At 36.8% G+C, this 26,030-nt stretch overlaps 1 protein-coding gene and 1 pseudogene across 3 annotated transcripts in view; one reads left to right on the top strand and one right to left on the bottom strand.

Moving 5' to 3' along the window:
- AUTS2 (activator of transcription and developmental regulator AUTS2) overlaps window positions 1-26,030 on the bottom strand; it is a 1,151,910-nt gene that overhangs the window by 779,713 nt on the left and 346,167 nt on the right. The gene's annotated exons all lie outside the window — the stretch shown is intronic.
- Window positions 13,091-14,224, top strand: LOC123632644 (annotated as a pseudogene). Its single transcript, XR_006733416.1, has one exon. The product of XR_006733416.1 is annotated as a ubiquitin carboxyl-terminal hydrolase isozyme L5-like (transcript).

Genomic DNA, 26,030 nt, shown 5'->3' with positions numbered 1-26,030 from the left:
AATAAGCAAGATTAAGACCTAACATATCAATAATTACAAGTAAACCATCTAGATATGCCAATTAAAAGACACATTGGTAGAGTGAATTTAAAAATTGACCCAACTCTATACTCTCCACCAGAAACTCATGTTAAATATAACAACATAGGAAGCAAATATAGGCAAAAGCTGTAAGCAATTGTTAATTTTATGTGTCAACTTGACTTCGGTAAGGGACCTGGTAAACCATGATTTTGGGGTGTGTCTCTGAGGGTGTTTCTGGAAGAGATTAGTATTTTAACTGGCAGATTATTTTTAAAACATGCCCTCACCACAGCAGGTGGGCCTCATTTAATCCACAAAGAGCCCAAATGTAACAAAACAAAAAGGCAAGTAAGAAGGACTTTACTCTCTATTTGAGCTGGAACATCCATCTTCCCCTGCCCTTGGACAACCGACATTAGTGCTCCTGGTCCTCAAGCTTTAGGGCTTGAAAGACTTACACCACTGGATGCCTAGTTCTCAGGCCTTAGGAATGAGACTTATACCACTGGCTACCCAGGTTCTCAGGTATTCAAACCTGAACTACATTACACTATCATTCCCTAGCTTGCAGATCGCAGATTGTGGGACTTCTTTGCCTCCGTAATTGTGAGAATCAATTCTTAAGATAAATCTCCTCGTGTGTGTGTGTGTGTGTGTGTGTGTACATTACACTATCATTCCCTAGCTTGCAGATCGCAGATTGTGGGACTTCTTTGCCTCCGTAATTGTGAGAATCAATTCTTAAGATAAATCTCCTCGTGTGTGTGTGTGTATGTGTGTGTGTATGTATGTACACACACACACACACACACACACACATATATATATCCTATTGATTATGTTTCTCTGGAGAAACTTAACTAATACAATATACCATAAAACCATTTACTAAAAGAAAACAACAGTGGCTATATTAATATCAAATAAAGTGACTTCAAAATACACAAAATTACCAGGGCAGATAAGGAAATTAAATAATGATAAAACGGTCAATCCACCAAGACAACATAATGATCCTGAAATGTATGTGCACCTAACGGGAGAGCTGCAAAATATGTGAAGCAAAACCTGACAGAACTGGTGGGAGTAATAGTCAAATACACAATTATTAATATAATCGGAGAGTTCAACACCCCCTTTTAAAAAGTGATAGACTATTTGCACAAAAAATCATCAAAGATATAGAAAAAGTCAACAAAACCATCAACCAACAGGATCTACTTGACATATATAAAATATTCCACCCAAAGCAGAATATACTTTCTTCCCAAGTGCTCATGTAAAACCTACCAAGACAGAACATATGATGAGCCAGAAAATATACCTCAGCAAATTTAAAAGAAATGAAATCCTACAGAATGTGTTCTCTGACCACAATGGATTCAAACTAGAAATTAACAAAGATAACAGGAAAATGTACAAACACCTATAAACAAAATGACATTTCTAAATAAACCATGCATCAAAGAAGTCTTAAGGGAAATTAGAAAATACACTGAACTAAATGAAAAAGGAAATAGAACCTAGAAAGCTTTGTGGGACTCATAAGAAGTGCCAAGAAGGAAGTTCATAGCAGTAAATGTTTACAATGGAAAAGAGGAAAAGTCTCAAATCAATAGTCTAAGCTATCACCTCAAGAACCCACAAAAAGAAGAACAAAATAAACCAAAATCAGCAGAAGGAAGGAGAATAAAGAAATGAAATTGAAAACAGGAAAACAGTAGAGAAAAATCAATGAAACAAAAAAAATTGGCTCTTTGAAAAGATCAATAAAATTGACAAACCTCCAGCAAGACTGACAAAGGAAAAAAAAAAAAAGACGCTAATTACCAGGGATGAAGTAGGGAATAATGACTATAAAGACATCAGAAAGATAATAAGAAATGCTATGAACACTTCTACATAAATTTGATAATTTAGATAAAGTGGGCCATTTCCTGAAAAACAAAAACTAGCAGAAAATACCAAATATGAAAAAAAAAGAATTTAAATATAGCCCAATAACTAGAAGGCAATTGAATTCCTAATTTAAAAACTCCCAAAAAGGAGATTTCCAGGTGTAGATTGGTTTCACTAGAGAATTCTACAAATCTTTAGAGAAAAATTAACAATTGTACAAACTCTCTTCTAGAAAACAGGAGTGAACACTTCTAATTCATTTTATGAAGCAAGTATGACAATAAAACTATTACCAAAAAAGATAATTGCAGACCAATATTTCTCACAAATATAGATGGAAAAGTCCTTAACAAAATATTAGCAAATAAAATTTAGCAATACATAAAATGGATTATATACTATGACCAAATGGAATTTTTTCCAAGGATGAAAGGTGGTTCAATAGTTAGAAATCAAGCAATATAATTTACCATATTAATAGTCTAAAAAAGAAAAACCTAGTAATCATATCAATTGACATAGAAAAAGCATTTGGCAAATTCAGCATCCATTCATAATAAAAACACTCGGAAAGCTACAAATAGAACTGCTTGAGTTTAATAACAAACATACACATACAAATATCCTACAGCTAACGTTATACTTAATGTCAAAAAACTGAATGCTTTTTTTTCCCCCAAAGATCACAAACAAGGCAAAGATATTCACTCTTACCACTCTTATTCCATGTAGTATTAGAAGTTTTAGCTAATGCAATAAGGCAAGAAAAGGAAATAAAAAGCATAAAGATCAGATAGGAAGAAATAAATCTATCCCTATTCACAGATTACATGATTGTTTATAGAGACAATTTCCAAGAATCTACAAATAAGTTCCTAGAACTAATAACTCCATTTATTAAGGTTGCAGGATACCAAAAAAGTTGTATTCTGTACACTATTAATTAAAATATGCATATGAAACCCAAATTAGAAATACTCTATTTCATTTGCCCCCTCAAAAATGAAAGTTATAATTTTTTTTAAATAACAAGACTTGTATATTGAAAACTACAAAGTGATCATTTAAAAAACCAAGGAAGATCTAAATAAATGGAGAGACATACCCTCTTTGTGAAGACAAAGACTGAACACAGTAAAATTTTTAAGAACTCCCAAGTCAATATCCTTGGTTAACACAATTCCTATCAAAGTACTACAAACATTTTCTGTTAACACAGATGAGATTATTCTAATATTTATATGGAAAAGCAAATGTACTATTTTAGCTTAAGCAATTTTAAAAAAGAAGAATGAAGTAGATGAATCACTAGAACTGATATCAAGACTATTATATAGCTACAGTAATCAAGAGTATATGATACTGGAGGAAGAATAGACATTGGATCAATTGAACTGGGTAGAGAACCCAAAAATAGACACAGCCGAGTTTAGCCAAGTGATTTTTGACAAAGGTGCAAAAGCAATCTAATGGAGAAAGGACAGTCTTTTCAAAAAATAGTGCTAAAGCAATTGGACATGAAGGAGGAAGGAGGAGGAGGAGGAGGAGGAGGGACGAAAAAGAGAGGGGAGGAAGAGAAGGGAGGAAGAGGAGGAATGGAGGGAGAGGAGGAAGAAGAAAAGAAGAGGGAGGAGAAGAGGAGGGGGAGACAAAGGGACGGGGAGGAGGAGGAGGAGGAGGAGGAGGAAGAGGAATGCTTACCCAAGTTTCACATGGTATACAAAACTTATTTCAAAATGGATCATGGACTTAAATGTAAAATATACAACTTTTAGGAATACAAGAAAGAAAAAATTATCAGGATCAAGGGATAAGCAAGGAGTTCTTAGATTTGACAACAAAAGCAAGACACATAAAGGAAAAAATCCATACATGGGACTGCATCAAAATTAAAAACTTTTCCTCTAGTAAAGACTCTGTTAAGAGGATTAATAGGCAAGCTAAAGACTGGGAGAAAATATTTGCAAAACCACATATTCAATAAAGAATTAGTGTCTAGAATATATTAAGAACTTTGAAAACCTCAACAGTAAAAATTTAAAAATCCAAATAGAAAATGGGAAAAAGACATTTAATGAGCAAGAGACATTTAACAAAAGAATATATCTGAATGACAAATAAGCAAATGAAAAGATGTTCAACATTGTTAGCCATTAGCAAAAGGCAAGTTTAAACCCCAATGAGATTATCACTACACACCAATAAACTGGTAAAATAAAAAAACAATAACACCACCAAATGCTGATGAAGATGCTGAGAAATTGGATCATTCATACATTGTACTCAAGAAAAGTGAGCCACTCTGGAAGACAGTTTGGTGGCTTCTTAAAAATTAACCATGCAGAGGAGGGGGTAGAGCAAGATGGCCAAATGGAAACCTGCAGCGATAGTGTCCCAGCACAAACACCAAATTCACGAACTTTCCACACAAGGAAAGCACCTTCGGAAGAACCAAAAGTCAGGTGAGCCATCACAGTACCCAGCTTTAGTATTAGATTAAGGAAAGAGGCATGGAAGAGGGCAGAAAAGACCTATCGCACCACCACTCCCAACCCCACAGCAGTCCTGTACCAGAACACCCAGTGGAGAGAGAATCTGTGTGCCGGGGGAGGGAGAATGAAGTGATTGTGTGACTTTGCATTGGAACTCAGGAACCCAACCTGTCACAGGAGAACACAGCACAGGGCGGGAACTCTGTTACTGCCCATGGAGGGGAAATTTAGACCAGCGTGGTTAGAGGGAAATCCTCCACCCTGAAACCCAAGTTCTGGCTAGCCCTGCAAATGGCTGACAAAAAGAGGCCTGGGACCTGGAATAAATTCGTGAGGCAGTCAGGCCACAAAGGCTGAAGACCTCCCTCAATTCCTACAGCTGTGCTGGCTCATAGCCAGTGGTCTTGGGGTGCACAAAACCCAGTGAGATACCAGGGGTGGCAGCCAAGTCAGTGCCTATGTCATCCCTCCCCCAATTCCAGGCAGTGCAGCTCAGGGAGAATCATCTTCTGCTTGGAGAAAGGAAAGGGAAAAGATTAGCAGACTTTGTTTTGCAACTTGGGTACCAGCTCAGCCACAGTGAAATGAAGTATGAAGCAGACTCCTAAGGCCCCTGAGTACTAGACAGCATTTCTAGACTCACTCTGGGCCAGAAGGAAACATGCTGCCCTGAAGGGAAGGACCCAGTCCTGACAGGATTTACCAACTGCTGACTAAAGAGCCCTTGGGCTTTGAATAAACATCAGAGGTAGCTAGGCAACAGTTACCAAGGGCTTTGAGTGAGACTGGGCTGGCATCAGGTGTGACCTGTCACAGTCCCACCTGCAGTGAGCAGGTGGGAGTACCAACGTCATTCCTCCCCCAACTCCAGCAGCCCAGGACAGAGAGTGAGGTAAGAGAGTGAGAGACTTTGCCTGGTAATCCAGGGAATTCTCTCACATCTTACCATAGTCCACCAAAGCAGTACCACCAGGAACCAGTAAGAGTAACAGCATTACTGGGCTTGGGGTACAACTAGTACTAAAACAGCTGTGAAACAGTAGTGACCAAAGATTTAGATCGCAATACTCAATTCCCTTAGAATGTCTGGAAAGACTTCTCAAGAAGGACAGGTTCAAACAAGTCTAGACTGTCAAGATTAAAATAAATTCTTAACTCCTCAATGCCCAGACAGTGATAAACATCCCCATGAATCAAGAATATCTGGGAAAACACGACCTCACCAATTGAACTAAATAAAATACCAGTGACCAATCCAGGAGTGATGGAGATATGTGACCTTTCAGACAAAGAATTCAAAATAGCTATCCTGAAAAAAGCTCCATGAACATCAAGACAACACAGAGAAAAAAGTCAGAAGCCTATCAGAGAAATTTAACAAAAAGAGTGAAATAATTTTTAAAAATCAGGCAGAAATTCTGGAACTGAAAAATGCAACTGACAAACTGAGAAATGCATCAGAGTCTTTCAACAACAGAACTAACCACACAGAAGAAAGAATTAGGAAGCTTAAAGATAGGCTATTTGAAAATACACAGTCAGAAGAGAAAAAAGAATTTAAAAAAATGAAGCACGCCTACAAGATCTAGAAAATAGCCTCAAAAGGGCAAATCTGAGAGTTACTAGCATTAAAGAGGAGATGGAAGGAGTAGCAAGTTTATTCAAAGAAATAAAAACACAGAAATTTCCAAACCTAGAGAAAGACATCAATATTCAGGTACAACAAGGTCATAGAACACCAGGCAGATTTAACCCAAACAAGACTAGCTCAAGGCATTTAATAATCAAGCTCACAAAGGTCATTGATAAAGAAAAGTTCTAAGGAAAATAAGAAAAAAGAAAAAAATAACATATAAAGGAGCTCTAATGCATTGGGCAGCAGACTTCTCAATGAAAACCTTACAGGCCAGGAGTGAGTGGCATGATATATTCAAACTGCTGAATGAGAAAACCTTAACCCTAGAATATTATATCCTACAAAAATACCCTTCAAACATGAAGGAGAAATAAAGACTTTCTCAGACAAACAAAAGTTGAGGGACACCAGACCTGTCCTATAAGAAATGCTAAAAGGAGTCTTCAATGTAAAAGAAAACAACATTAATGAACAATAAATATTTGAAAGCATAACATTTACTGGTAACAGTAAGTACACAAATACAGAATACTCTATTGTTGTAACTGCAGTGTGCAAACCACTTATATCATGAATAGGAAGACTAAAGATAAACCTATCAAAAATAACTACAAATTTTTGCAAGATAGCTAGTATAAAAAGATGTAGATGGAAACAACAAAAAGTTAAGAAGTAGGGGAGGAGTAAGTTGCACAATTTCTGTTAGATTTTTCTTTGTTTATTTATTTGTTTGTAAGCAGAATTGTTAGAGCTTTAAAATAATTTGTTATAAAATGATTTGCAAGCCTCATGGTAACCTCAAATCTAAAAACCTACAACACATACACAAAAAATAAAAAGCAAGAAATTAAACAGGAAGGAGGGGAGGGGAGGGGAGGACAGGACCACAAAACAACCAGAAATCAAATAACAACATGGCAGTAGTAAGTCCTTACCTATCAACAATAACACTGACTGTAAATAGACTAAACTCTTAAATCAAAAGACAGAGTGGCTAAATGGATTAAACAAAACAAAACAAGAACCAATTACATGTTGTCTACAAGAAATACAATTCACCTATAAAGACACACACAGACTGAAAATAAAGGCATGGAAAAAGATAGTTCATGCAAATGGAAACCAAAAAAGAGCAGGAATAGTTATACTTCTATCAGATAAAATAGATTTCAAGAAAAAACTGTAAAATGAGGCAAAGAAGGTCATGATATAATGATATAGGAGTCAACTTTTGAATCGACTCCTATATAACAATTCTAAACATATGCACCTAACACTGTAGCACGAGATATATACAGCAAATATTATCAGAGCTAAAGAGAAAGATAGACCCCAATAAAATAATCGTTGGGAACCTCAATGCTCCACTTTCAGCATTGAACATACCATCTAGACAGAAAAATTCAACAAAGAAACACTGGACTTAATCTGCATTACTGATCAAAAGGACCCAACAGATATTTGCAGAATGTTTCATCCCACAGCTGCAGAATACACATTCTTCTCCTCAGCTGATGGGTCACTCTGAAGGATAGACCATACGTTAGACCACAAAAATGTTTTTAAAAATTCAAAGAAATTGAAATCATTATCAAGCATTTTCTCTCACCACAATAGACTAAAACTAGGAGTCCATAACAAGAGGAACACTGGAAAATATATAAACACATGGAAATTAAACAATATGCTCCTGAATGACCAGTGGATAAATGAAGAGATTAAGAAGGAAATTTAAAAATTTCTCAGAACAAATGAAAATGAAAACACAACACATCAAAACCTATGGGATACAGTAAAAGCAGTAATAAGAGGATAGTTTATAGCAATAAGTACCTACATCAAAAAAGTAGAAAAGCTTCATATAAACAACCTAACAATGCAATTAAAAGAACTAGAAAACACGAGCAAACAAACCTAAAATTAGTATAATAAAAGAAATAATAAAGATCAGATCAGAAATAAATGAAATTAAAAAATAAAAAAGATCAATAAAACAAAAAGTTAGTTTTTTGAAAAGATAAAGAAAATTGACATGCCTTTAGACAGAACAGGGAAAAAAGAGAGAAGACCCAAATAAATAAAATCAGAGATGAAAAAGGAGACATTACCTCTGACTCTGCAGAAATCCAAAGGATCATTAGACACTACTATGAGCAACTGTATGTCAATAAACCGGAAAACCTAGAAGAAATGGATAAATTTCTAGACACATATGACCTATCAAAACTGAACCAGGAAGAAATCTAAAACCTGAATAAAATAATAAGTAACAATGTAGAAGCCGTAATACAAAGTCTCCCATCAAAAAAAATCCCAGGACCCAATGGCTTCACTGATGAATTCCTCCAAGCATTCCAAGAACTAATACCAATCCTACTTAAACTATTCCAGAAAATCAAAGAGGAAAGATATTCCAAAACTCATTCCGTAAGGCCTATACCATTCTGATACCAAAACTAGAAAAAGACACAACCAAAAAATTAAACTACAGGCCAATATTGCAGATGAACATAGATGCAAAAATCCTCAACAAAATACTAGCAAACTGAATTCAACAACACATTAAAAAGATAACTAATCATGATCAAGTGGGACTTATCCCAGAGATACAAGAATGGTTGAACATATGCAAATCAATCAATGTGATACATCATATTAGCAGAATGATGAACAAAAGTCATATGATCATTTCAAATGATGATGAAAAAGCATTCAATAAAATTCAATATACCTTCATGAGAAAACCTCTCAAAAAACTGGGTATAGACAGAACTTATCTCAACACTATAAAAGCCATGTATGACAAATTCAAAGCTAGTATAATACTAAATGGCAAAAATCGAAAGCCTTTCCTCTAAGATCTGCAACAAGACAAGTATGCCCACTTTCACCACTGTTATTCAACATAGTACTGAAAGTTCTAGCTAAAACAAGCAGACAAGATAAAGAAATAAAGGACATCCAAATAGGAAAGGAAGAATTCAAATTCTCTTTGTTTGCAGATAGTATGATCTTATTTCTAGAGAAACCTAAAGACTCCACAAAAAAAAAAGTATTAGAACTGATAAAAAAAATTTTCAGTAAAGCTGCAGGATACAAAATCAACATACAAAAATCAGTAGAATTTCTACATGTCAACAGTAAACAATCTGAAAAAGAAACCAAAATTGTAATCCCATTTACGATAGCTACAAATAAATTAAAATACCCAGGAATAACCTGAACCAAAGAAATGAAAGATCTCTCTAATGAAAACTACAAAACATTGATGAAAGAAATTGAAGAGGACACAAAAAAATGGAAAAGATATTCCATGCTCATGGATTGGAAGAATCAATATTGTTATTAATAAAAATGTCCATATTACCCAAAGCAACCTAGAGGTCAATGTAATCTCCATCAAAATATCAATGATAATCTTTACAGAAATAGAAAAAAAAATCCTAAAATTTATATGGAACCACAAAAGACTCAGAATAGCCAAAGCCATCCTAAGCAAAAAGAACAAAACTGGAAGAATCATATTAGCTGACTTCAAACTATACTACAGGGTTGTAGTAACCAAAACAGCATGGTTCTGGAATAAAAACAGACACACAGACCAATGGAACAGAACAGAGAACCCAGAAATAAATCCACAGATCTACAGTGCACTTATCTTCAACAAAGTTGCCAAAAGCACACAGTGGGGAAGGGACAATCTCTTCAATAAATGGTGCTAGGAAAACTGGATATCCATATGCAGAAGAATGAAATTAGACCTTTACCTCTTGCCATATACAAAAATCACGTGAAAATGGATTAAAGACTTAAATCTAAGACCTGAAGCTATGAAACTACTAAAAGAAAACATTGGAGAAACACTTCAAGACATTGGTCTGGGCAAGGACTTCCTGAGTAATACCCTCAAAGCCCAGGCAACCAAAGCAAACTTGGACAAATGGGAAGATATCAAGCGAAAAAGTTCTGCACCACAAAGGAAACAATCAACAAAGTGAAGAGACAACCCACAAAATGGGAGAAAATATTTGCAAACTACATATCTGACAAGGGATCAATAATTACAACATACAAAGAGCTACAACAACTCAGTAGGAAAAAATCAAATAATCTGATTTAAAAATGGGCAAAGAATCTGAACAGACATTTCTCAAAAGACATACAAATGGCCAACAAGTATATGAAAAAATGCTCATCATTAGTTATCAAAGAAATACAAATCAAAACTACAATGAGATAGCATCTAGCCCCAGTTAAAATGACTTATCAAAAAGACTGGCAATAATGAATGCTGGCAAGGATGTGAAGCAAGGGTAACCCTTCTACACTGTTGATGGGATGTAAATTAGTACAACCCCTATGGAGAACAGCATGGAGGTTCCTTGAAAAACTAAAAATAAAACTATACCATATTACCCAGCAATCCCACTGCTAGTTATATGAGGTCTGTCCTGAAAGTATCCAGCCATTGTTAATATAATGAGAATGGCACTGATAACCCGGTAGCCAAGGAAAGTGGACTGGAATGCACATGCATGAACGAAGACGACTTCACTATACTAGTCAGTGGGGCGCTAAATGCCTCTGAATGAGCACATGTACTGTGTTGGCCATCGCACTCAAAACGACTGAGCAAATAGAGACACAAATCTGCATCAAATTCTGTGTTAAGCCTGAACATTACTCTGCAGAAACTATTCGTATGATTCAGAAAGCTTTCGAGGACAATGCAATGAGTGCAGTGAAAATAAATGTGTGGCACAAATGTTTCACAGATGGTAGAGAATCTACTGAAAGTTATCCATGTTTTGTAAATCCTGCAGAAACCAGAACACTTGAGAATGGTGAACATGTATAGGTTAGGTTAAGCGACGCTGGGAGAACTGTGTCAAGTTCCAAAGTGCCTACTTTGAAGTGGACTGAAGCGTCATTGTCATGTACAATGATTCTTGTATCTTGTATGTTCTTCAGTAAGTGTCTCTATTTTTCATATTACATGGCAGGATACTTTCCCGCAGACCTCCTATATCCAAAAGAGGGGAATTCAGTATTATCAAAAAGATATCTGCACTCCCATGTTTACTGCAGCACTATTCACAATAGCCAAGATGTGGAATCAACCTAAGTGTCCTGCAGTGGCTCAGGTCTGTAATCCTAGCATTCTGGGAGGCCGAGGCAGGATTGCTTGAGCTCAGGAGTTTGAGACCAACCTGAGCAATAGTGAGACACCGTCTCTACTAAACATAGAAAAATTAGTCAGGTGTCATGGCATGTACCTGTAGCCCCAGCTACTCGGGAGGCTGAGGCAGGAGGATAACTTGAGCCCAGGAGTTGGAGGTTGCAGTGAGCTACAACACTGCCACTGCACTCTATCCAGGGTAAGAATGAGACTCTGTCTCAAAAAAAAAGAAAAGAAAAAAAAAAAAAAAAGAAAAGAAAGAAACTGAACCTTCCCCTTATCACTCCCTGCTTCGTTAAAAAAAAAAAAAAAAAAAAATCAAGCCAAGTGTCCATCAATGAATGAATGGACAAAGAAATTGTGTAAATATATGCAATGGACTATTATACAGCCATAAAAATTAATGGAATTCTACCATTTGCAACAACATGGACAGATTTGGAGAACATTATGTTAATGAAATAAGCCAAGCACAGAAAGACAAATCTCGCATGTTCTCACTCGTATCTGGGAGCTAAATATTAAAAACAACTGATTTCATGGAGACAGAGAGTAGAATGATGGTTATCAGAGGCTGGGGAGGGGACATAAAGTGGGGATGGCTAATGGTTGCAAAAATATAGACAGAATGAACAATATTTGATAGTATAACAAAGTAACTATAATCAATAATAAGTTAAGATACACATTAAACTAACTAAAAGAATGGAATTAGAATGTTCCTAACACAAAGAAATAGCCAAGGTGACAGATACCCCAATTACTCTCATTTGATTAATTCACATGTATGCCAGTATCAAAACATCATATGTACCCTATAAATACATACAACTATTCTGTACCCATAATAATTAAAATTAAAAAAAAATTAACCATGCAACTACCATACTATCCAGCAATTGTACTCTTGGGCATTTATCCCAGAGAAAAGAAAACTTATGTTCCCACAAAAACCTATACATAAATGCTCACAGCATGGTTGTGTGGAAACAACCCAGATGTCCTTCAATGAAGGAATGATTAAATACACTATGATACATCCATGGAATACTACTCAGAAACAAAACAAACAGTATGCAACATGGATGAATCTTCAGAGAATGATGCTAAGTGAAAAAAGACCCCCAAAAGTTTCATATTATATGATTCCATTTATATAATATTCTTGAGATGACAAAATTATAAAAATGAAAAAAAAAGACTCGTTATCAGGTGTTAATGACAGGGGTAGGGGAGTAAGAGGAAAGTGGTATGGCTATGAAAGGCTAACAGGAGAGATTCTTTTGGTGATATAACTGTTCTATGATTTCACTGTATTAATGTCAATATCCTGGTTATGATATTTTACTACAGTTTTACAAGATGTTACCAATGGGGAAACTAGGTAAAGGGCATACGATCGCTCTCTCTATTATGTCTTAAAACTGCATGTTATACTATTATTATATGCTATAATACTATCATCACAAAGTAAAAAGTTTAACTAAAAAATATACTAAGTGATAATTCTCCCCGTTTAATATATGAGGAAACGATTTCATCGAGTTTCAGTAAATTGCCCAAGGTCATGTACTACCAGCAAATCATAGAAGTGGAATTCAAATTATGCCAGACTCCCGAAAAAAGTCAGATTTACTTAATAGCATTTAGGGTATAACTAAGCATCTACTGAGTGCTGGGATTATGGATATAAAAATTTAAAAGACAATGTTCGTATGTTACTATAGAGGATACAGGTGAACAGGTAATTACACTAAGAGGAATTATATATATATACAAGGCCAAGTACCAACACTGCTGACAGATAAAAAGTGAGGATGCTTGGTTAGGTGGGTGAGTGCAACCAGCAGGGAAGGGCAGCGGGTTTGCTGGTGCGGGTGCGGCCAAGACCGAGAAGTGGAAAGGGGCAGTGTGTGGCCAGCGCCATTACGGGCAATGTCAGGGAGTGGTGCCTCATGGAAAGTAATCCCAGGGTCTTCACTAAGCTCATTAAAGGATTTGGTTGCTGAGGAGCCCAAGTAGAAGAAATATGGAGTTTAGAGCCTGAGAATTTTGAAAAATTTAAGCCAGTTCATGGGTTAATTTTTCTTTTCAAGTGGCAGCCAGGAGAAGAACCAGCAGGTTCTGTGGTTCAGGACTCCAGACTTGACACAATATTTTTTGCCAAGCAAGTAATTAATAATGCTTGTGCTACTCAAGCCATAGTAAATGTGTTACTGAACTGTACTCATCAAGATGTCCATTTAGGAGAGACATTATCAGAGTTTACAGAATTTTCACAAAGTTTTGATGCAGCTATGAAAGGTTTGGCACCGAGCTATTCGGATGTGATTCGACAAGTACACAACAGTTTTGCCAGACAGCAAATGTTTGAGTTTGATGCAAAAACGTCGGCAAAAGAAGAAGATGCTCTTCACTTTGTCACTTATGTTCCTGTTAATGGAAGACTGTATGAATTAGATGGATTAAAAGAAGGACCAATTGATTTAGGTGCATGCAATCAAGATGACTGGATCAGTGCAGTAAGGCCAGTGATAGAAAAAAGGATACAAAAGTACAGTGAAGGGGAAATTCGATTTAACTTAATGGCCATTGTGTCCGACAGAAAAATGATATATGAACAGAAAATAGCAGAGTTACAGAAACAACTTGCTGAGGAGGAACCCATGGATACAGATCAGGGTAAAGTATGTTAAGTGCTATTCAGTCAGAACTTGCCAAAAATCAAATGCTTATTGAAGAAGAAGTACAGAAATTAAAAAGATACAAGATTGAGAATATCAGAAGGAAGCATAATTATCTGCCTTTCATTATGGAATTGTTAAAGACTTTAGCAGAACACCAGCAGTTAATATCACTAGTAGAAAAAGCAAAAGAAAAACAGAATGCAAAGAAAGCTCAGGAATCTAAATGAAGAGGATCTTTTGGAATGTGTACACATTTCTGCTTCTGCACTTAATTTCATGGAAACCATTAAGTATAAAGAACTTTGAGCAACATTCTGATTGGCTCAGTGCACGTCTGTCAATAATACCAGTCTGTCTTATCTTTAATGCATGGATTCATAAACTTTTTCCCTACCTGCATCATGTGCATGTAGTGCATATTAAATAAAAATGATATACAAAAAGGGAAATAAGAGACTTAGATTGACCTTTTAACAAGATCAGGGTCCTGGAGCACTGGAAGGCACCATGAATGCAGCAGAGGTACTGATTACAAACTTCCTCTAATAAGCCAGAAGGGGGAATGGTAAGAACAGAACTAAAACAGATGCTTTGGGAATGCAGATGACCAGCTGGATAGCTAGGACTTACTATGCCAGGAAATAAAAGAGGGAGGAAATGTGTAGTTAAGGAAGAAGAAATTAACTGCATTTTAGAGATGTTGTCTTTGAATTATCTATTGAACTTCAGGACAGATACCTACCTAGTCAATTAAATATATGCCTCTGGAAACTCAAAAGAAAGATATTGTTAGACTAGTTATGGAAATTTTGGAATCAATAATTATAGTACATAGAAAAACATATGGAAATAGAAGATTGCTCGGGGAGAAAATGTAGAATAAGAAGGGAAACGGTGATATGATGAACTTAATTCAAGAAAGCACTCGTTTAGAAGGAATGGTGGCTGGATATCAACCTAATTCAAAAAAGAGACAACTCTTATAAGTAATTTAGACAGAAATTCTTAAAAAGAAGTGTATTATTTGTGTGGTGGTGGTAAAAGAGCTGTTTGTTTTACTATTAATATACGTACTTTTTTTCTTTTTTAAAGAGATAGGGTCTTGCTCTGTCACCCAGGCTGCAATGCAGTGGTGCAATCATAGCTCACTGCAGCCTTGAACTCTTGGGTTCGAGCGATCATCCCACCTCAGCTTTCCAAGTAGCTGGGACTACAGGCATGCTCCACCACACCCATCTAGTTTTGTTTTTTGGTAGGGAAGGGGTCTCACTATATTGTCCAGGCTGGTCTCAAACAATTCTCCGCCTCAGCCTCCCTAAGTGCTGGGATTACAGGCATGAGCCACAGCGTCTGGCCTTATTTTTAATTTTAGAAAGGGATCAGAATCCTGATGATCACAGGGAAACAGAATTCTCCTATGCCAATGTTTTTGGTTGTGCATTACTTGACATTCTTAATTTTTCTTTCTCACTACTGAAGACTGATTAAATCATTTTCCGAAATGATGAACTAGGAAATAGCTATTGCATATATTGTGCAATGTATTTTCTTAAAGTTGTGGGCAAGCTTCACAGAAGAAATACCTTTCCAACAATTATTAAAGTTTATGTCAAATCAAAATTATCAGTGTTTGAAATGGAGGGAGGGGTTTCTTTTTTGTCCTTTTTAAGATAGTGAAAGAAATTCCAAATTAAGAATGCTTTATCAGAATGGATTTTTGGAAGAATATGAAAAGAATGGTTTAAATTTGGTTTTTGAGCATCTCTGTCCCTGTGATTATACTAAGACGTTTTCTCTCTCCAGATAAAATTCAACCTATTTTGATGAGTTTTAAAAGAAAAAGTCTCCAATGTAAACTTTAAAAAATGATTCAATGTGAAAGAACAGAAGAATAAAAAGTTCTGCTGAGAATAACAGAGATCTAGAGCACCATAAGCATGCCCAAAACACGACTGAGATTTCTGTTTCTCTTTTTCCCCATCCTAATAAAAGAAGGATATTCTCCAAATAGGTATGGAGCCTTACATAACATAGCTTTATATTACACTCATGTCTTGGTATATGAATGCATTCTCTCCTTGTTTGGTTGCTAAAGGAAAACCAAAACGGTAATTCAAATGAAGTAATTAGCTTAATGTTCCCCTTCTTCTTTTTTTTTTTTTTTAATGAAGATCATTTCTTGAAATGGTTTTCCGCTTTTAACATTAGTTTATTCATGTGCTTTAACTCTGAGTTTCAGGTTCCCATGACAGAACATTCAAAATGAAAGGAAAAGGTTAAGGAGTCAGAATACAGTTTTAAGTTAGCAAAATTCGTAACAGCAAACAATGGGTAGTAGACTTCTCAAAGGAAAGTAATGCACTGAGGAAAAAATAAATCCCGAACCATGATGATAACCCTTCCCATTCCTGTACACAAAGAGATAATATTTTAGTTATAATAGCTTTAATAGTTAACAATGCAAATGGGTTTAAAATGGAGGACAGATTTTTTAAATAAAAATCCTGCAATTTCATTATGGGTAAAGAAGAAGTAATTTTGCTGTCATGTAAACATAGCAGAAACAAATCCATACAGAAAAAACAAGACTGAAGTGTTCTAACTTCCTTTTAAAGTAGATGAATGGAGGAGGGATTTTTAATGTGCTTATGCATATAATCATAAGGAATATGAAGATAGTCATCCCAATTTTCTGTCTTGCCACATGATGATTCCATTCTTTAGATCCTCAGCTTAACTGTGCAGTCAGTAATGTCAATGTTTTCAACAAACAAATTAGGCAAGAAAGATTTCAACAGGGAAGCATTTTAAGATCCTCCTGGAAACCTCATTACAAACCCTGTAAAAATTCCCAACAGACTAAGTGACACATATGAATCCAGAACCAAAAATATGTCAAACAGTCCCAGGTAAGTGAAGATGTAGTAGGAAATACATACTTTTTTCCTAAAATTCTAGTAATGCTATGATAAAATATAGTAGAAACTGTTTAACATCAAAATTTCAGGCACAACCAAATTCCTCTTTCCCTAAGAAATAATCCCTCCAACAGACAGTAAAGAAATACTCTCATATATGGTTAGACAACATGATGGGGATTCTTTCTACACACGAATAATATTAATATTACAAAGCTCTTATTCTATACATGAATGAGCATAGTCAGTTAACTGAAAGAAAAATAAAATCCCTGACTAAGCAAACTACAGGTAATGAGAAGTGACTGTCAATTTGTTTCAGAACCAAAAATGCATCAAGTTTCATAACAATATTCCTGTTGAAAATTCTCTATTCAATCTAAAGCAGCACATCCTGCCTTTCCTGTTATTGCATTATTTTTCCGCTTTAAACTCTAAATAATGCCTTCAGAACAGAGCCTGAAGATTCCTTCCTCTTGGTCAGCAGCTATGTGGCAATGTCAGATTGCAAGCACAGAGCCTGTGTTCTATCCAAGAATCATTATGCCAGAGGAAACACATTCACAAATAAAACTTCTAGGCTCCATTCACTTCCCTGAATGCCAGAAAAGACCATCAATATGAGAAGACTGGAAGGAGGCGGCAGGTTTCCCTTGGGAAAATAAAACATATTGACTTACCTTCTCTGCATACTTGAACTTAACATAGAACCAACTTGACTTGATCATTTTCCACCTCCTGCTCTCAGAGGAAAAGAGGGTGGGAAAAAATGAAAAAGAGGAAAAACAAAAAACCGACAATATAGTGCTGGAGAAAAAGCAGTGTGTCAGCAAAGGCTTCTTTCAGATGCTGAGTTTTCCAAAGGATGACATGTATTCAAAGAGAGGAGGGATAAAAAGAATAAAAAAAAAAAGGAAAATGCACTATTTCAAACCCGGCCTCCTTCCCCTTTATGTTCCTGCACACCTTCCCTTAGCGCCTAAAACACTGTGTGTGATCTTCCTCCGGAACCTGCACTCCAGGACTGCCTTGCCAAGCTGCCTGCTGCTCCCTCCCTCTTGCTCCCTCTGTGTTTCTCTCTTGGCTGGCTGACAAGAGAATTCCTCAAATGGACTTCAGCTGCCTTCATCACAAATGGCACATGTCAGTAACGGCAGGAGGCAAGCCCTGGCCCTGGTACTCTCCCAGAAGGACAGCCTTCTCCTCCCACCCCTTCTCCCACAGGATGAATAATAAATTCCAGCACTCCCCTCAGGACACAGATTAACACCTGGTCAAACATTATTCTGACAAGAGCCTGTGTGGAGGGAAAGGACTTTGCCATGGCTTTAACCCCATGATCTCCAAAACAAGATCAGGAGATGACCTTTCTCTACTCCTACAGAAGATTACAACACTAAAAACAGACCAGTCTCTTTAGCAAAAAGTGAATACGAATCCATTTTAAATTCTCCAGCTGAAACAACATCTTCCAACCTCTTGTAGCCAGAGAAAGAGAAATTGAGACAGCTGTCTCTTGTTATGCCCTTTTACTTGTTCTTGTTGCCAAATATTCAGCCACAGAAACTAATGGCTTGGAAAAATGATTGACAGTTTATAAATACATTTTTTTCAGAAACGTAAAGAGTATTTTTATTTTTGTTATAGCACTACTAATTCACTAAACTTCTCAAGATTTCAAGAAAAATTGTAAAATAGCATCAGCATCCATTTTACAAGATGCAAGAAATAAGGGGAAAGGGATGAAATCTAGGAGCACGGCTTTAGCAAATGCGAATGTGAGGCACCTGAGCACTACTACAACTAAGGGTAATATGCTAGAGATATCCAGGCACATGAGAAACAGTGATTCTCAAAATATTTAATAAGATGATGGCCCATCTCTCCTCCCTGTTTCCCACATCTCTATTGCCAAGTGAAATATTCATCGAACCCAAAATAATTAAGATCCATCATCCACAGGATGCTGTAAACTGTCCCTACTTATAAAAAGAGGATGTGCAAAGCAGATGAGTTTGAATGTATGATGTTATCATCCTCCGAATTCCAAAGTGGTTTGAAAAAAGTATGAAATAGTGTGAAATATTTTACTTTGTGCCTACTCTTATTCCTAAGGCTGAATGGAGCATTAAAGCTACAGGCAGCCTTTATTGCACTCAGATGGGTCAAAGTACAATGGGGGCTTACGTCCCTTTCTCCCTGCAAAGGTCCAGGGACATGCATGGCCCACTGTTACATTCCCTGCTTCTAAGTCACATAAGCACCAAAAATGTGGACCTATAAACCTTTCATCTGAGGCACATCATGCTCTCTCCTCAGCCAACATGTTTGAAGGCATAACATTTGCTAAAACCTAAAAGTGGCATTCATTAAATGTCTTTATGGAAAAGGAATATGCCTCCATTTTTGAAGTTGCTATTACATACCATCAGGCTGAGTAGCAGCTTTGTGTTAGCACTTGAGATTTTAGAAGTGACAATCGCTGATAGGCCCTCCTGAAAAACCCTATCCCTACATCAAGTCAGTCACAATAATTATAAACTTCCCTGTAATAATTCTGAAGTATTTCCCTCTACATCCAACCTAACAGTGTAATATTATTTCAGCAGAGCAGCTACACAAGTGCACAGTAAAAGTTCATGTTGAGATTGACAGCAAGGGTATCAAACTCATTCCCTAAGACCCGTGTACAATAAAGAATCTCAGCGGATTCTAATTCAAAGTAGTAACTAACTTAGGATACAGATCACATAGGAGGTAAAAATAAATAAATAAATAAAATAAAGAATATATGAAATTCACACCAAAAAAAGACCTCTCTCTAATTTCTCTGAAAACAATGGCTCTATTCTTACTGGCCCCTCAATTCCCTGAAATCTTTCCAGCAGCCAGGTGTTCTTGTTCAGAATACCCGTATGTTTCTCCATCACATTCCCTCATCCTTTAGATTGGAACTTAGCTATCACTTCCTCCAAGAAGTCTTCCTTATCCTCATCAAGTCTGGGTTAGGTGCATCTACAGCATACTGATCTTCTCTCCCTTTCTTAGCACGTACAATACACTGTTACTGCTGCCTATTTACTTTTCTGCATCTCCCTCTGAAATGGATGTCTCTTGATAGCAAGTCTCCAATCTGCTTCAATCATGGTGACAGCCTGCCGCTTGGCATGGTGCCTGGACACAAGTGATGCTTATTTAGTATTTGCTGGATGGCTCAATGGATGAGGAAGGAAAAGTTAGGTCACATGGCAAGAATGGAAACGAGATAATGCATGTGATGTCTTTACCACATATTCTCTAATGCAACTAAGTTCTCAATAAATGTTTACTATCATTGTAGCCTTGAGGAGAGTGGGGACAGTTTAGAACTACCAACAAAAGGACAGAAAAAGCAAATCAGTAAATGCACTGATGGACAACACTGAAAAAGCCATCAGATGTTGAAGCCCATTGATCTGTAATAATAGCAGTCCACACATAGTTTTGACTCTCCCAAGAGGAACAGAGTCTCAAGAAAGCAGATGACTGACACATTGCTGAGAGAAAATGGGCAGGACAAGAGCTTCAAGGAACTGAGGGTGCTGATGGGATTACATAGGTGACGAAAGCTGGATAAGGAAAGGAGGAGGCCAGAGGGGCTCATGGTCTGAGAGAGTAGTGAGGTGTCCACAGTTTCACAGGAAAGATGGGGTATGGAGGGGAAAGGTGACAGGGTGACAACTGACCACCAATTGTATTTGGAGACATGACAATAAAATATATCAAGTCTTCAGGACAGATTATGGAAGAGTGGGGTTTTTTTGAATGTCAGTTCATTTCCTTGTGATTTTTCCCCCTTTGTCATAAATCCATAGGCTCACAGAGAAGGAAAAAAGTAAGACAATGAAAGATGTCAAAAAGACAGAATTTGGGTAGTCAAATAGATTCATTCATAGGTTTCATGAATATTCTACCTGGGGAGGGACTTCAAAAGTTCATGAAAACCAACATTGTAACCTCTCACATGAGGACCCCTTCCAAGTAAAAACAAATAGTTAACTCCCCATTCGATAACATACTGAATTTTAGCAGTCATTGATTAAAGAAACACAAAATGTAAGAATCTAGTAATGCTTTTTAATGAATTAATATGTCTTTATCCAGTTCTTCAACAAACACCTAAAAATAGTACATACTCAAAAGGGTAGTGACCTTTTCGGTGTCCAGAAACAGGCTTCGAATTGACCTGAATCAAACACCATAGTGATAAAAGTAAATCCTAGAGAGGTAAAGTGACTTCACCGAGGTCTATGGCTGAGCTGGGTCTATGAGCTTTTCTGACTTCATCATGCCACTGCATATAAGAGTCTCTCTGAGAAGAACGGTAAGACTAAAATTTTGTTATACATTTCAGGCAATATAACATGATTGTGGAACAGTGGGAATTAATAAGAGCATATAAATTCTGTTAGAGTCAAAGAGAGAAGAGGGAGATGTTCTACTCATTTTATCCCCCAAATATCTAATATTTGCATAAGTACAGGATATTAGTTTGGGAGGGAGGGAAGGGAGAAGATGAAGCTTAATTTAGGAGGTAGATTATTGGCTGTATTTTGTTTAAAGCATCTTTAAATAGAGGAAGGACAAGAATTAGTGGAGGCAATGAGAAAAGGCTAGTTTACAGGAGAGAGTACAATGTATCCGGCAGTGGTTACATGTAAAAGTTTTGGAGATAGAAGGGCTCGGGTTCTAATCCCAGCCATGCCAAATGCTGGGTATAATTGCAAACTAATTACTTCTCCCTCTCTCAACCTCATATTCCCCCATCTGTAAACTTAGCGTAATCAAACCTATTTTAAAATGAGGATTCCTGTGAGAATTAAATAGGCTCACAGCTGTAAAGCAGTTAACAGAGCTCCAGGCTCACAGTGGAGCTTGATAAAAGGTAAAGGCAGTGTCACCTTAACTTATATCACGATCTCCTAACCTCTGTTTAGTAGCTACAGTCAGCTGAAGACACTATAGAAATATCACTTCTTAAGACTCCCAGTCAGAAATTCTACCTGCTATGATAGATCCTTAATCATCCTCTGATTACATTCAAAACCTAATATGCAACCAGGAAGGGAAGAAGAGGACCAGAGAAAACACCCGAAGTCTACCCAGTTCCTTGGAGGGCATAACTGGTAAAAGACGCTACAGTTTGTGAGCTGCAAGTCTGTCATCTCCTCCAAGAGGAGCGTGTTCTCTAATAAAGTCTGACTGCTATTTTATCCTTAATGTTTTCTGGAGAATTAGAAGTTCACAAACACACACACACAGAGATATAACAAACTAGCAATTGAGCCCTTTTAATAACTCTGAAACCACAACTAAGACAGGGTTCTGTAGCAACTCATTTTCATTTCCTGGCATAAACTCCTTCTAACTCTTACTGCCTTTTTTTTTGTTTTAAACAGATAGTTTACTATTAAAATGGAATGATCTATGTGGAGGGATTGCTTCAGCGGCACTTAAAGAATTCTATTTCCATTGCAGCTGCACTTGGAATACACCATTTCCTCTGGCAGAGCATCAGAATGCTTGTTAAGAGAGTCTGAACAGGTACGATCGGTGCTCAGGAACTTTCTCTTTTCTCATCAAGCAGAGCTGGTCACAGCTCTTATAAAACTTTCAGAAGAATTCATTTATCTGTTGAAAACTTCAGGAGTTTTCTAGCCTTTGTATGTGGTCTTCTTCTGCTGGGAGTAACGTTTCCTCTCTTTTTCAGCCCTCCTAGTCCCTGCCCAACCATGCACATGCATTTCTGCACAACCTGTGAATACCAACACATACACACACACACACACCTTTACTTAATTCACAATTCTCATCTCAGACATATAACATTTCACAAAACTTTCCTTTTACCCTCTAAGAGTTTGCTAATGAAACAGTTCAGAAGTTTAGACTAACAGTTAAGCTTAAAATGACTTCAATTACAATGCAAACTATAAAGAGATACAACTGAATCAGTAAACAGGAAGGTTTCCATCCTACACTCTGCTATTCAGCAGAAAAAGAAAGCTCCATGCTCTTTCCTACTAGTTACACTCCATGATAAAGTGTTCTTCCTTAAACCATTAGGGGGAGGGAGAAGTGTATATCATCTGAGCATTTCAGGAGGCAGAAATCATTCCTGTGTTATCTGCATCTGACCTCCTCTCTGCTCCTAAGAGGCAGGGGGCCTAGCAGGAAAGAAGCCAGGGCCCACTGCCAAGAACAGATTCATAGCACGGACTCCCTGCTAAGTAACTTCCAGAATCCTTGAGGGAACCAGGCCAGAGGCCCATCTAGAATTCTCAAGGTGGGAGAATGGTTTCAAGGGACACCAAGCCATCCTGTAGGAAGACTTGAGGATGAGAACAGCCTCCATAAGGTTCAACTCCAAGGCTTCTTCCCCCTCTGCAGTGTCTACTCTGGGATATTGTTTCTCCCTTGTCATAATTATCATCAGGGCAGGCAAACACAAGCTATCACAGAGTTAGACACACGAACAATGCCCTACCATGTGTAGAAGTATAGCAAATAATGCTCAATTCTTGAACCAATTACCTTCACACAGAGGTGACCTTTGATACTTAAAATTCCATGAGGTTGTATGAGTTTTGTTATTTTTTTCCTCAGAACTTTCCAAAAAGCCTTCAGAAAGGTTGAATTGTTTTAAAATTGGATTAAAGGGAGGAAAACCTACTAAAACAAATAATACTCTTTTGAGAGGAAGAGCTAGCACAGCCTTACAACATGGGCTCTGTCTCTATGAGCATATGTTAAGGAACATTCTATTTACTAATTTTTCTATTATATAAATATGTCCAGTTGTATAAACTAGCTAAATAAACTGATTATGTCTCACAGCAAGGGCCAGAGAATTTTGAGCTAAAAAACCATATCAGAAGCTGTCCATATTTTTATTTTCATTTCTATAAGAGGAAAGGACAACAGATGCCCATAGTGTACAAGGAACAGCTATGTATTCGAAGGAGTTTATCAGATATATACTGAGATTACAACTAAGAATAGGATCAATGTTGAAGAGATTTTCCTAAAAGGTTCCTAAGAATAGACACACTATAATCTATTTTAAAATATAAAAGTAGGCCGGGCACGGTGGCTCCTGCCTGTAATCCTAGCACCCTGGGAGGCCGAGGTGGGTGGATCATCTGAATTTAGGAGTTCGAGACCAGCCTGAGCAAGAGCGAGAACCCGTCTCTACTGAAAAAATAGAAAGCAATTAGCTGGACAACTAAAAATATACAGAAAAAATAAGCTGGGCATGGTGGCGCATGCCTGTAGTCCCAGCTACTCAGAAGGCTGAGGCAGGAGGATTGCTTGAGCCCAGGAGTTTGAGGTTGCTGTGAGCTAGGCTGACACCACAGCACTCTAGCCCGGGCAAGAGAGTGAGGTTCTGTCTCAAAAAAAAATAAAAAAATAAAAAAATAAAATAAAATAAAATAAATAAAATAAAATAAAATAAAATAAAATAAAATAAAATAAAATAAAATAAAATAAAATAAAATAAAATAAAATAAAATAGTAAACTCTGACACAATCACCTTGTCTATATGTAAAATGTATACACCCAAAATACTCAAATTCAAAAGACAGAGCAGCACCTTTCCCTTTGATTTCAGAACTTGTTAGAGATAGAGGGAATTATACATTTCACATAAGCAATACTGCACTTTCCTGATTAAGTGTTCCATCAAAAACTCCACCCAACAGGATATGATCCTTTTCAGTTATATCAGAGCACTTTTTAGAGATACTAATAACAATACACAAAAGTTAAAGATTTTACAAAAATAATGCAACATCTGACGCACAAAAAGAAGTGACCAACAATACATACTGAGGGGTTCATGCATGTGTGGACAACAAACCATTCTCTGTAGAAGAAACTACAGACACACACACACACACAAAAACACACACACAGACAATAATCCCTCTTATTGCCTTCTAGATGCTCATCAACTTCTGTGCCTGGTGTACTGATTTGCACTTTTGAGATTTGTTGTTCTATAATAGGAAGTCATAAGTCATTTCTTGTGTGTATCATTAGTCCCCCCACGCAGACTGCCAAGTCATTTTAGGCTGGGATTAAAGGTGGACAAGAAAGACCTCCAATGAAGAGGAAGTTTTGGAGAAAATACAGAAGCTGATTAGGTCACGAGAAGGGACAAAATTCTAGGCAGACATAAAATACCTACAAAAGTAAAAGATAAGAAAACAAATTGTGCTCTTTCCCATCAATATACATTTCATTGATTAACTCTGTATGTTCACCTAATCTCTGCACCAAATACCTTTGAAAAATGACTGTTTCTGAAGTCCGATACTGTGTCTTTTTATAAAAATATGTGTGTATGTATATACATGTTTCTATGCAACTCAACTCACATATCTACTCCCTTTATATACAGAATTACACAAATAAATGGCAGCCAAGTTATTTTAACTGGTTGTGCTGTATGAATTCAGAATGATTATAATTACAGTTTCTCTTTTAAAATGAGGTTTTGTTCTTTAATATTCATTGACTACTAGCTTGCTTCCCGCACACAACACATTATTTACCCTACAGTGGCTTGGTACATCAATTATGGTAATAGTTTGTGAATAACATTCACATTATGGAAAAATGAGCCTGGTTACTTAGCTCTCCCTCTGGAAAACTGTCACAAACATACATATCATCTGTCTCTACTTAGAGTGCAGCAATTAGTAATTATAGCTGTATATACTTTTTTAAAGCAAAGGGGGAAAATAGACCTGAAATGTCATGTTTCCAAATGTTCTTAAGATGCAGTCTAAGATTATTTTGTTTGAACTTTAGTTTAAAAGAGAAAATGCAGTTTGACAAAATCAAAAATCATCACTAGTAGCACACTGAATATGGAGAAATAGATAAAGCAACTCACAAATGGCACTGCCTATTAAATAATTCCTTCTTCATCCAGATCAGACTAGAAATAAATAGGCCTCAGGCTGTGGGGGGCCTGAATAGAGCAGCTGGACTGTGAAGTAAGAGAGACCTGACTCAAATCCTTGTCTTATATTCTCTAGCTCTGTAAACCATTGTTTATGGAGATCTACTATACACCAGACACAGTACTAGGTGCTGCATAGGCTAAATAAATAAGACAAAATAATTTTTGTAAAGGATACTATGTA

This window comes from Lemur catta, chromosome 2, assembly GCF_020740605.2.
Source record: "Lemur catta isolate mLemCat1 chromosome 2, mLemCat1.pri, whole genome shotgun sequence".
NCBI lineage: Eukaryota > Metazoa > Chordata > Mammalia > Primates > Lemuridae > Lemur > Lemur catta.
Note: the sequence above shows the minus strand (reverse complement) of the source record. Positions and strands in the feature narration are given on the sequence as shown.